The 9,256-nt window shown below is 31.6% G+C and overlaps 2 long non-coding RNA genes and 4 other non-coding genes across 6 annotated transcripts; all 6 read left to right on the top strand.

Moving 5' to 3' along the window:
- The first annotated feature begins 225 nt into the window (after positions 1-225).
- Positions 226-2,811, top strand: LOC112512634. Its single transcript, XR_003069239.1, has 4 exons — positions 226-558; positions 1,003-1,083; positions 1,919-2,009; positions 2,423-2,811. It is a non-coding gene; the product is annotated as an uncharacterized LOC112512634 (long non-coding RNA).
- On the top strand, positions 291-393 carry LOC112513883. Its single transcript, XR_003069345.1, has one exon. It is a non-coding gene; the product is annotated as a U6 spliceosomal RNA (small nuclear RNA).
- Positions 2,812-4,205: 1,394 nt separating the features above from the next.
- On the top strand, positions 4,206-5,137 carry LOC112512777. Its single transcript, XR_003069252.1, has 2 exons — positions 4,206-4,322; positions 4,660-5,137. It is a non-coding gene; the product is annotated as an uncharacterized LOC112512777 (long non-coding RNA).
- Positions 4,418-4,525, top strand: LOC112513874. The gene has a single exon (XR_003069339.1). It is a non-coding gene; the product is annotated as a small nucleolar RNA snoR100 (small nucleolar RNA).
- LOC112513875 lies at positions 4,650-4,788 on the top strand. Its single transcript, XR_003069340.1, has one exon. It is a non-coding gene; the product is annotated as a small nucleolar RNA snoR74 (small nucleolar RNA).
- LOC112513869 lies at positions 5,031-5,137 on the top strand. The gene has a single exon (XR_003069334.1). It is a non-coding gene; the product is annotated as a small nucleolar RNA Z103 (small nucleolar RNA).
- Positions 5,138-9,256: the final 4,119 nt, after the last annotated feature.

Genomic DNA, 9,256 nt, shown 5'->3' with positions numbered 1-9,256 from the left:
ATCATCGCTTTCTCAAAATCACATAAAGTCATATTATAACATCGACTGAGATAAATAATAAAATAAAATATTAAAATCACGATGTATCTCGCTGCATTGCACGAGTACGTTTTAGTATATAAAAATACAATTTATTTATCTCTTTTGTTTTTTAAGAATAAGGATATTTGAAGGGGTAAAATTGAAGACATTTAATTTGATTGGTGGACTGGGGAAGCACATACCATCCCACATCGCCTTTAACGATATCCAGTGCTAGCTTTATATGGCGGAGGTCGGCAGCTAAGATCGTCCCTTCGGGGACATCCGATAAAATTGGAACGATACAGAGAAGATTAGCATGGCCCCTGCGCAAGGATGACACGCACAAATCGAGAAATGGTCCAAATTTTTTTTTCACCAAAAACCCTAATCCCTTTCTTTTTAGATCTGATTTCTGCAATGGTGGTCGATTCGCCGGATGAAGTTGTCGCCCTCTGTTGAAAGAGCTACAATTCGTTTTCTCGATTTCTGATTGATAAAATACTATTGGAACGGCCATGAATCGATTTCCAGGAGGTATACATCAAATCTTCAAAAGCTAGGTTTTATCTATGTGTTCGCATATGAGCATATTTATGATTGTGTTTGAAACCTTTGTTTATTTGTCTATACAGTTTGCACTTAGATTGGTATATGTTGAAGAATGTTTATAAAGTAGGCTGCTAGTTCATGTTTCTCAATATTTTGTACTAAAATTGTGGTATTTCAGTATGTTTTATCTAGTAAACTGCAAGTTATGATATTGTCAAAAGCTGTTAATAGAGTTTGKGAGGTTATCTTAATGAACCTTGCCAATTTATGATGTTTTGTGACCAAAAAAGGCAGTAACATTGATGATTATATGCTATTGTTCTGATCCTTAGTTAAAATATCCTATACATCGATGATATGATTGATATATCGATGATAATGATGCAAAAGATATAGTTTTCATACAATTTCTGTTTGCATATCTGCAAGGAGGACTTGAATTGAACTATAGAAGCTGCACAAATTCTTGCCCAATGCAATTTCTTGAGTTCGGCCATCGCATCTTGTATTGTAAGAATTTTGCATTTCCATTTTTAACTCATATTTACTACTTATTGTTGCTTCAAGATTCTTCTTGCGTACCATAACTATATACATTTCGTATGTTTTGATCTTAATATCGTCTGGTTTGGTTCATTACCGTTTGTTTTTCTTGCTTTGCATTTTCTTTGTTTTGGGGGTGGTGTTGGTGCTTGAGAATGCTTTATCTATTAGACTGCAAGCTATGATCATGTTAATTTGTGAATTTAAAGCTGTTATTGAATTTGTGAGAGGATCCTRATGAATCTGATTAATTTATTAGGCACAGGCAGAGTTGATGAAAACTTGCGAGTTATGTTTACCAAAAATATAGTGAGATTGACATGGTTCTAACCATTAGTTGAATATCCAACTCTTCRATTGATAAACCAATGGCACCAAGGAAAAAACATGAGACTTTTGAACCTTAAAATGAACTTTTTTTGGGTTAGGATGTCTTCAGACTTGCTTTGGACTACAAGTTGGTTTGATTCTTTACATTTTGTTCTTCTTGCTATGAGTTACCCCTGTTTTTTTTGTTTGTTTTTTCTGGTTGGGGGGGGAGGGGATTGTTGATTTCATAGTCTTTTAATTTGGTTGAATTGGTTCTCTTATAGGCAAATGTTGTTTGGCAAATTTATTAATGTCTCTGATCGTCTAAAAGCTGTTAGATTGATAGCCAGAAGAATGATTGAATGGCCACCAAACTACTCCATTCTAGTTTTTTTTTCTAAATCACTGCATTCTTAAAACCAGAAACTGTTAGAAATCCTTTTTATGCGTTATATTTTTATTGAACGTAACTTCATGTCGTAATATGTTTCAGGGACTGATGATGAGGATATGATCTACTTGTATAATACATGCTTGCAGAAGCTGATGAAATCCTTTATCTCACCCCACTTGCTATAGACAAGGTCAGTCATCTCTTCTTATATGTGTTCTATGTATACCATGTATGTCGCTACAATAAAATCAGGTTTATAGGACGCCAAAAATATCTAAATGTTCTAATAGAATGCTTCATAACACATAAGTTTATAGGACCAAACAATTATGCTTCCTATGTAAAAGTGTTGCAATAAGTTCATTTGATATTTTTGGTGTTTTATAAACCTGGTTTTGTTGTAGTGGGTGCAGTAGTTTGCGCCATCATGTATTTGTGAATGGCATAAATCTACATTGTTTTCTTTACATCTTGTTTGTATTGCCGAATACAAATTAGTATCACCGTCTAACTTCTTCATAATCCATAACTAGAAGGTTATATCGGTTCATGTTAAACAAAACTGTTGGAGTCCTATGTGATTATGGGTCGTAATAAATGTAGGCATGAAATTTCGCTACCGAAATACATGTTCAGTAGTTTCAAGTAAAGGTGGCTCCGATCGATCCGTTTCAATATATATCAACGACAAAGGTGCAGATGTAATTCATATGAGTGAGGTCTTAGTTGCGAGCGTGGGCACCGTTCCTCTGCCAATGGAATGTATGTGTAGATTTACCTCCCTCGCGATTTTCATACGGGTGTAATTCATATTTGTGATCCATTATCTTTTTCACCGCTTTCTATATTTTTTGGATCCACGTGTTGGGTTACATGTGATTGGTTATGTTTAATATAGGATTTGTTAGGTATCACGTATGATTCAATCTGTGAAATTTTGTACAAATCACATGTGATAATATGTGTATGAGAATAAGTTGCATATTATCAAATGCAGGGGTGTAAACGATTCAAGTTTTTAACGAGTTGCTCAAGCTCAAACTTAATAATTCTCGAACTCGAGTCGATCTCGGGGACACAAAATAAAACTCGGTTAACGATTCAAGCTCAATAACACCAATGTCAGACTCTACTTGTTCGAAAGCTCGATTAAAGCTTATGTTGAATTAGCTAAACCACGTGGGTGGCGGTTGTTCATGGATGTCCCTTGGGCCTATTCTTCATCGGATACGAGAGCAAGAAGAGGTTAGTCGAGTTGTGTTGAGCCGATTAGAGCTATGCGTGCATACAATTTTTTGAGCCAAACATATTTATGGTTTATAAGTTATACAATCAAAATATAGAAATCACAAACATTGAAAAAGTACTGATTTTTTTCTTAAAAAAATATAAAAAACATTGAGCAAATAAATGAGTTAACCGATCTCTCGAGTTCGAACCTGTAAACGAGCAACGAGCTCGAGTCTCATATTATTTTTTCGAACCGAACTAGAATAATCTGCTACTCGATTCAGCTCAGCTCAGCTCGTTTACACCCTTAGTTATTATAGTTGAAATCGCCATCATATAATTATACAGGAGTGGTCTAAATACATTTGTATATATTGTTAGATGCACTTCTATCTGTTAAATTTCACTTCATACAAATCAATACCAAAATTTACTTTTTACATTTTCAATACACTAGAAGATGTTCGCGTAATATAGCGAGATATATCTCAATTTTAATGTTTGGTTTTATTATTTATCTATGTCGATATAATATGGTTTTAATGATTTTGAGAAAACGATAATATTTTTATTTCTGAACAAAATATAAATTTAAATATATATTAAAATTTTGGAGAAAAAAAAAGATATCGATATTAGTATCAAATTTACTATTTAAAGTTCTATTTTTTTTTTTTTTGTAATTTCTTCAATTCAATATTTTATTTATAATTTAATTTAGATTTAATAACAAATTAATTTATTTATCGTTTAATAATATAATTTTATAAAGATAATAATTAAGTATTTTGTTATAACTAGTGATTATTCTAATTATATTTTAGATTTTTTATCTTCAAAATGAGATGTATATAAATGTTTAAGTAATATGCATCAATAACAGTATTTTATATATAAAAAATAGGTTTTAAGAGTTTTTATCAAATGTTTTGTAATATACTATAGAAAATTTACTCGAAAACTGTTATAAAAAAGTATTACGTATAACAACCCACTACATATTGGGCCTGTTACTAACGTTTTCAAAACCCAATTGATAGGCCTATCATTATCATTTAATCACATATTGGGCTTTTCTATATCGTCTTCAACATAATAAACCCTAATCACCCGTCTTTCTACTTATATATACACATGCCTTCTACCTGATCAACTCATTCACCATGTTATCATCTGATCTCTTTCGCCGATGTCAAATGTTCATCAAAGTTTTCTTCCTGCAACGAAGCTGTGAATGATCTGTGATTTTCTTATCATTTGCTTTCAGGAATTTGTAAGTTTTTTCGTGTCTGCATTTTAAATTATATTGTCGAAGAGAATCGAAGAGTCAACAGATCCGTGTACAAATAAGCCGATGCTCTGGATTTTTTATGATAGAAGCATGGTACTGTGCACGGAGATTGAGCAACTTTTAGGTCGTCATGTCTGCTCCCACTGATTTTTTCTGATTTGGGGGCCTGGATTAGACCTACATTTTTTCTTGTATATATACTGTAGTTTTTCGATCAAATTGATTTGGACATTAGTTTTGAATTAACACGTAGATTTTGGATCTGGATGGTTTGAATATGGAATTTCGTTTAAGAAATTAACCTGATGTATAAAAGCAGGGACCTATTGCCGATAAAAATGTGAATCGGTCTCTCGTAAACGTCAGGGAAATATAGCTGGGCATCGTTATTGGGTGAACCTCTTGATTAATTCATGATGGAAAAGGTTCAGTAAACGAAGCTATATTCTATAAAAGAATTACGTATTCGAATTGTAAAATGTTTTGAAAATATTCATTGATTTTGCATCGAAAATACTGATTACCAGCGCTCTTAAATTTCAATAGGTGTTGTGTATGAGCCGATGCAATATTGATTTCTTCTCCGCTTTCTGAATAATCAGTTTCTGAGGTTTTAGCTCTCTCTTCCATGAGCCATAATTATTTCAGATGTGGAGAAAAGTAGTTTTTACATTTGAAAATTTTGAGATGATGGATGTGATGATTATTTCCCCAGATGATCGAATCTGAAATAACTGAGCGCTCATATTCAATTTTTCTCTTTCTGGAGAAAAATCCAAGCCAGAAATCTGATCCATCGTCTTTGCTATATTTTGATTTTTACTAATCGGATACAATTCATTTTGTGTTTATTGTTGTGGTTTTGATATTGTGGTTTTGATTCAAATCATAAACCACAAGATCCAAAACTCCATTTTTTTTTGCGAAATCGTTTTCACCACTCGCACCAAAATATTAGAGCCTGATTCAGAGAAAAGCAGCACAGATGGGTTTGTAAACCCCAAAAGAACCATTAATAAACTTGTGGGTTTCAAATGGATCGTCATCATCTAGTGTTTGAATCGTTGAGCATCATCTGGTCCCGTCAACGGCTCCGCACGAAGGTGACGAGTTTTCTTGATTTGGGTTCAGATTTATTTGTTGACGACGGTGTATCTGGAGGGGATGGGTTGATTCAAAGCATAAATCACAAGAACAAGAACAAAACCCCATTTTGACCTACCATGAGGAAGACTGGCCGAGGTAGGCGTCGGAGTTGGGGGCTGCGGTGACTGCTGTCGATGGTCGTGTGGAAGATTTTCGGTGCAGATATATGAATCCAGAGAGTTAAAGAGGAGGATGAGGAAGGTTATTGACTTTGATTTGGGGGGGTTGTTGATCGTTTATATAAATAACTTATTGATTTATATATGTTACTGACTAATGGTAATAAATATTTTTAAGTGTTTGAATAAACAAGTTATATTGATGTCAAATCAGTAATAAGGAGTTTTTAAAGAATTAAAACTCTTCTAGTATATAATAAGTTGATAACTATTTTAGTAGAAAATCATAAGTTGTTAAATAAACAATCCCAAACATGTTCTTAAAATTTTTGGTTTATGTTTTGAGTTAGAGGTTTGAATTTACGTTTTAGGGTTTAGATTCATGATAAGAAAAAGGCAGTCTGTAATTTACTTCTTTGAAATTGAGAGCATCACCTTCAAATTTAAATACAATGTGGTTTTTTTGTTATTCTTTAATATAAGATATGATTTAAACCGAAATTAATTGCGAAAAATTAAGGTTGGTTACTACATTAATATAATTTTTGAAATTATTGTAATATAAAATTTTTAAGTTAATTTAACAAAATTAATAAAAAAGGAGTGATTAGAAAAAATAGATAAAAAATGTACTAAGATTCTGTAATTTGCTGTATAAATGAGTTTAATTGAATGAAATGTTAGGAAATGTTTGGCTGTTATTGAATGGTTTAGTGCAAAATAATTAAGTGGTTTGAATGATTAAAAGGTTTTCATTATATAGTGTAAAATAATAAATAATTGTGTGTTAATTGTTTACAATGAAACTAGGACACTGATTGATTAAAGAAAGTTTAGAATACAATATTATTTATAAAGTTTTAGAATCATTAAGAGATATTTTTTTTGTCAAACAAGATTATATTTTAACGATTCAGATGTTGTCTCTTAAAACCCTAGAGTTGTTTACCTAACATTTACCTGGTAGGCCGTTTTCAGTAAAAATTTACACAATCATTTATTTATTGAGTAAGATTTTGGTTTAATAATACAATATCATATGTAACAATTTATCCGGTAAGTGTTAACCGTGGTAGAGTCAGCACCCTCACTTGCTGTATAAGACTCTTGGTTTTTGCCTTTACTCTTATAGGGTAAGGTTTTTGGTTTTGTGATATTCATCCTGTAAGATAATGTGATTTGGTAAACGCTTACCCGGATAAAGTATTTGGTAAACGATCATTTACATTATTTTTTATACTAAAATATTTCAAAATATTTATAATGAATTTAAAGCTTTTGAAAATATTATGAATTTAATAAAAATCTTACTTGAGGTTATTTTCATTAAAATCTACACATTTACAATCATATTTGATTCAAATGTTTTATGGGTATTTAAATCTACAAAAGTTGAATTACAAAGCTTTATGGTATCATAGACGATCCATGTGCTGTCAGGATGGTGGGGTAAATCTCATCGGATATGATGAGTCTTAGGGGGTGTTTGTAACATCTTAGGTAAATCTCACATCCCGATTATAAGGATAAAGATTCTAACAACACTCTAATAACTTCCACTAAGTTCTAACTAAGTTCTAAGTTAGATTCTAAGTTATTGGGTCAGCCTGCTACTCTGGAGCTTAGAATGTTACAGATGGTGTAAGAGCTGGGAACTGGACTAGTGTGCCAAGGAAGACGTTGGGCTCCAAGAATGGTGTATTGTAAGATCCCGCATCAGTTGAGAAGGGAAACTAATACTACCTCATAAGGGACTGAATACATCTTCCATCAGCCGTATTTTAAAACCATAGGTGTATGATCAAAACAGACAATATTAAATACAATGAACTTGGGATGTTAAAGGCTTCGATTTTGATTCAATCCTTAATAACCCAAATTGATCTAAACACATTACATTTTGATATGCAAACGAGGTGGAAATGTGGTAAATCATGCTAACTCTAATTTTGTAGCGATGAGTGTATCTTCAACAGGTTTTTTTTTTAAATTGTATTTATTTTTTAATTTAAATATTATAATATTAATTATATTATTAATATATTTAAAAAACTTAATTCTTGCCTTTTAAATATTTAATTTTTAACTTTTATATTGATGATAATATAATTAAAAAAATATTATTTTTTATGGTTATCATTTCTTGTAGAGTTTTTTAGATTCAGAGAATTCACATTTTCGTACTTTTTTCTTTCGAAAAAAGGTTCTTGAAAATTTGTTGGAGCAAAAATATTACCTTGAATCATCGGTTTTCTTATTTTAAAAAATCTATTGAAGATGTTTTGATAACTTTAAATGTAGTGGTATTTTTACTCTAATGTATTTTGGTATCATCTAAATTACACATATAGAAGTTGGTTATTATACAACTCTTTACATTTCTACAACTCAAAAGCATCGATTTGATCATCAATAGTTACCTTTTAATCCGTTATAACTACCCTTATTTATAAAAAGAAAATAAAAAATCAGTTGTATAATCTAAAGGGATTGTATTTGAATACACGTTTACTATCAATCTTTTGTGATACATAGCTATTCGATGACTATTAAGTGTACAATATTTGAATCTACGGTTGATTTGACAAAAGATGGACTCTCTTATTTATGTGGTTGAGATGGATGGTGACCAAATATGGACCCATGAATTTTTCATAAGTTTGCATTTTCTAAAACAATACAGTTACACATTTCATGAACCTATTTTTTTTTTTACCTTACAATAAGGGAATTTATTAGCAGCACGTGCCACCATAGGCCCTTAACTGGGTCCGTCCCTAATGGTGGTCCTTAACTGGGTTCGTCCCTGATGGTGGTCCTTAACTGGGTTCGTCCCTGATGGTGGTGGGTTAGAGATGATTGTCAAACAGTGGAATGTAGTTTGATCGGTGATCAAGAGATGACAGTCGAGAAAACAAGTGGAGATCAAGAATTTCTTGATGTTGTCTGTGATTTAATTAAGGATTGTATTGGACCATTAGCGTTTTGAAAGTAGGAAACGAAGTTGACAGTCTACCTATGTTGTACCTGTTACTCGTAACCACCAATTTACAATGTGTTATTGAAATTAAGTTTTGAGATCGATTTGTATTGTTTTTATTTTCAACGGACTGTTGATTGACACATAAGCAAACCATATATTTAAACAACTGGTATTTATAATTGATAATTCAATTTAATTGCACTTTCTGATCTACCAGGTGTAATAACTACACAGTCCTAAATTTACATTTCATTTTTATTATGGAGATTTATTTTGATACAGAGCAAATAATTATTTATAATGTTTTATTGTAAACAAGATACTTTAAAAAAAATGCTTAATTGTCTATTTTTTTAATAATTAATATTGCCTATTGTATGATGTATCTCAACTTTGGATCATTTGTTTTTGATGTGTTGTCAATGTCATATTCAACTTTGGTTCATTTGTTTTTATGCGGTAAAATTTAAGGAGGAATAAAAATCTCTTTTTGTCATAGAGGTTTAAATACGGTGACTTCGAGTTATCTGTTAAGCAGGTAGTCGTCCTGGTATTAGTTTGCTCGCATAGCAGGTTGGATATTCAGGTTCATAAAAATATATATTTTAATATCATATTTAATGTTGGATTCTTCTAAATGGGGAATCGGTTGGAGATGAATGTAATTT

Source organism: Cynara cardunculus (assembly GCF_001531365.2).
Source record: "Cynara cardunculus var. scolymus isolate 2C chromosome LG 5, CcrdV1, whole genome shotgun sequence".
NCBI lineage: Eukaryota > Viridiplantae > Streptophyta > Magnoliopsida > Asterales > Asteraceae > Cynara > Cynara cardunculus.
Note: the sequence above shows the minus strand (reverse complement) of the source record. Positions and strands in the feature narration are given on the sequence as shown.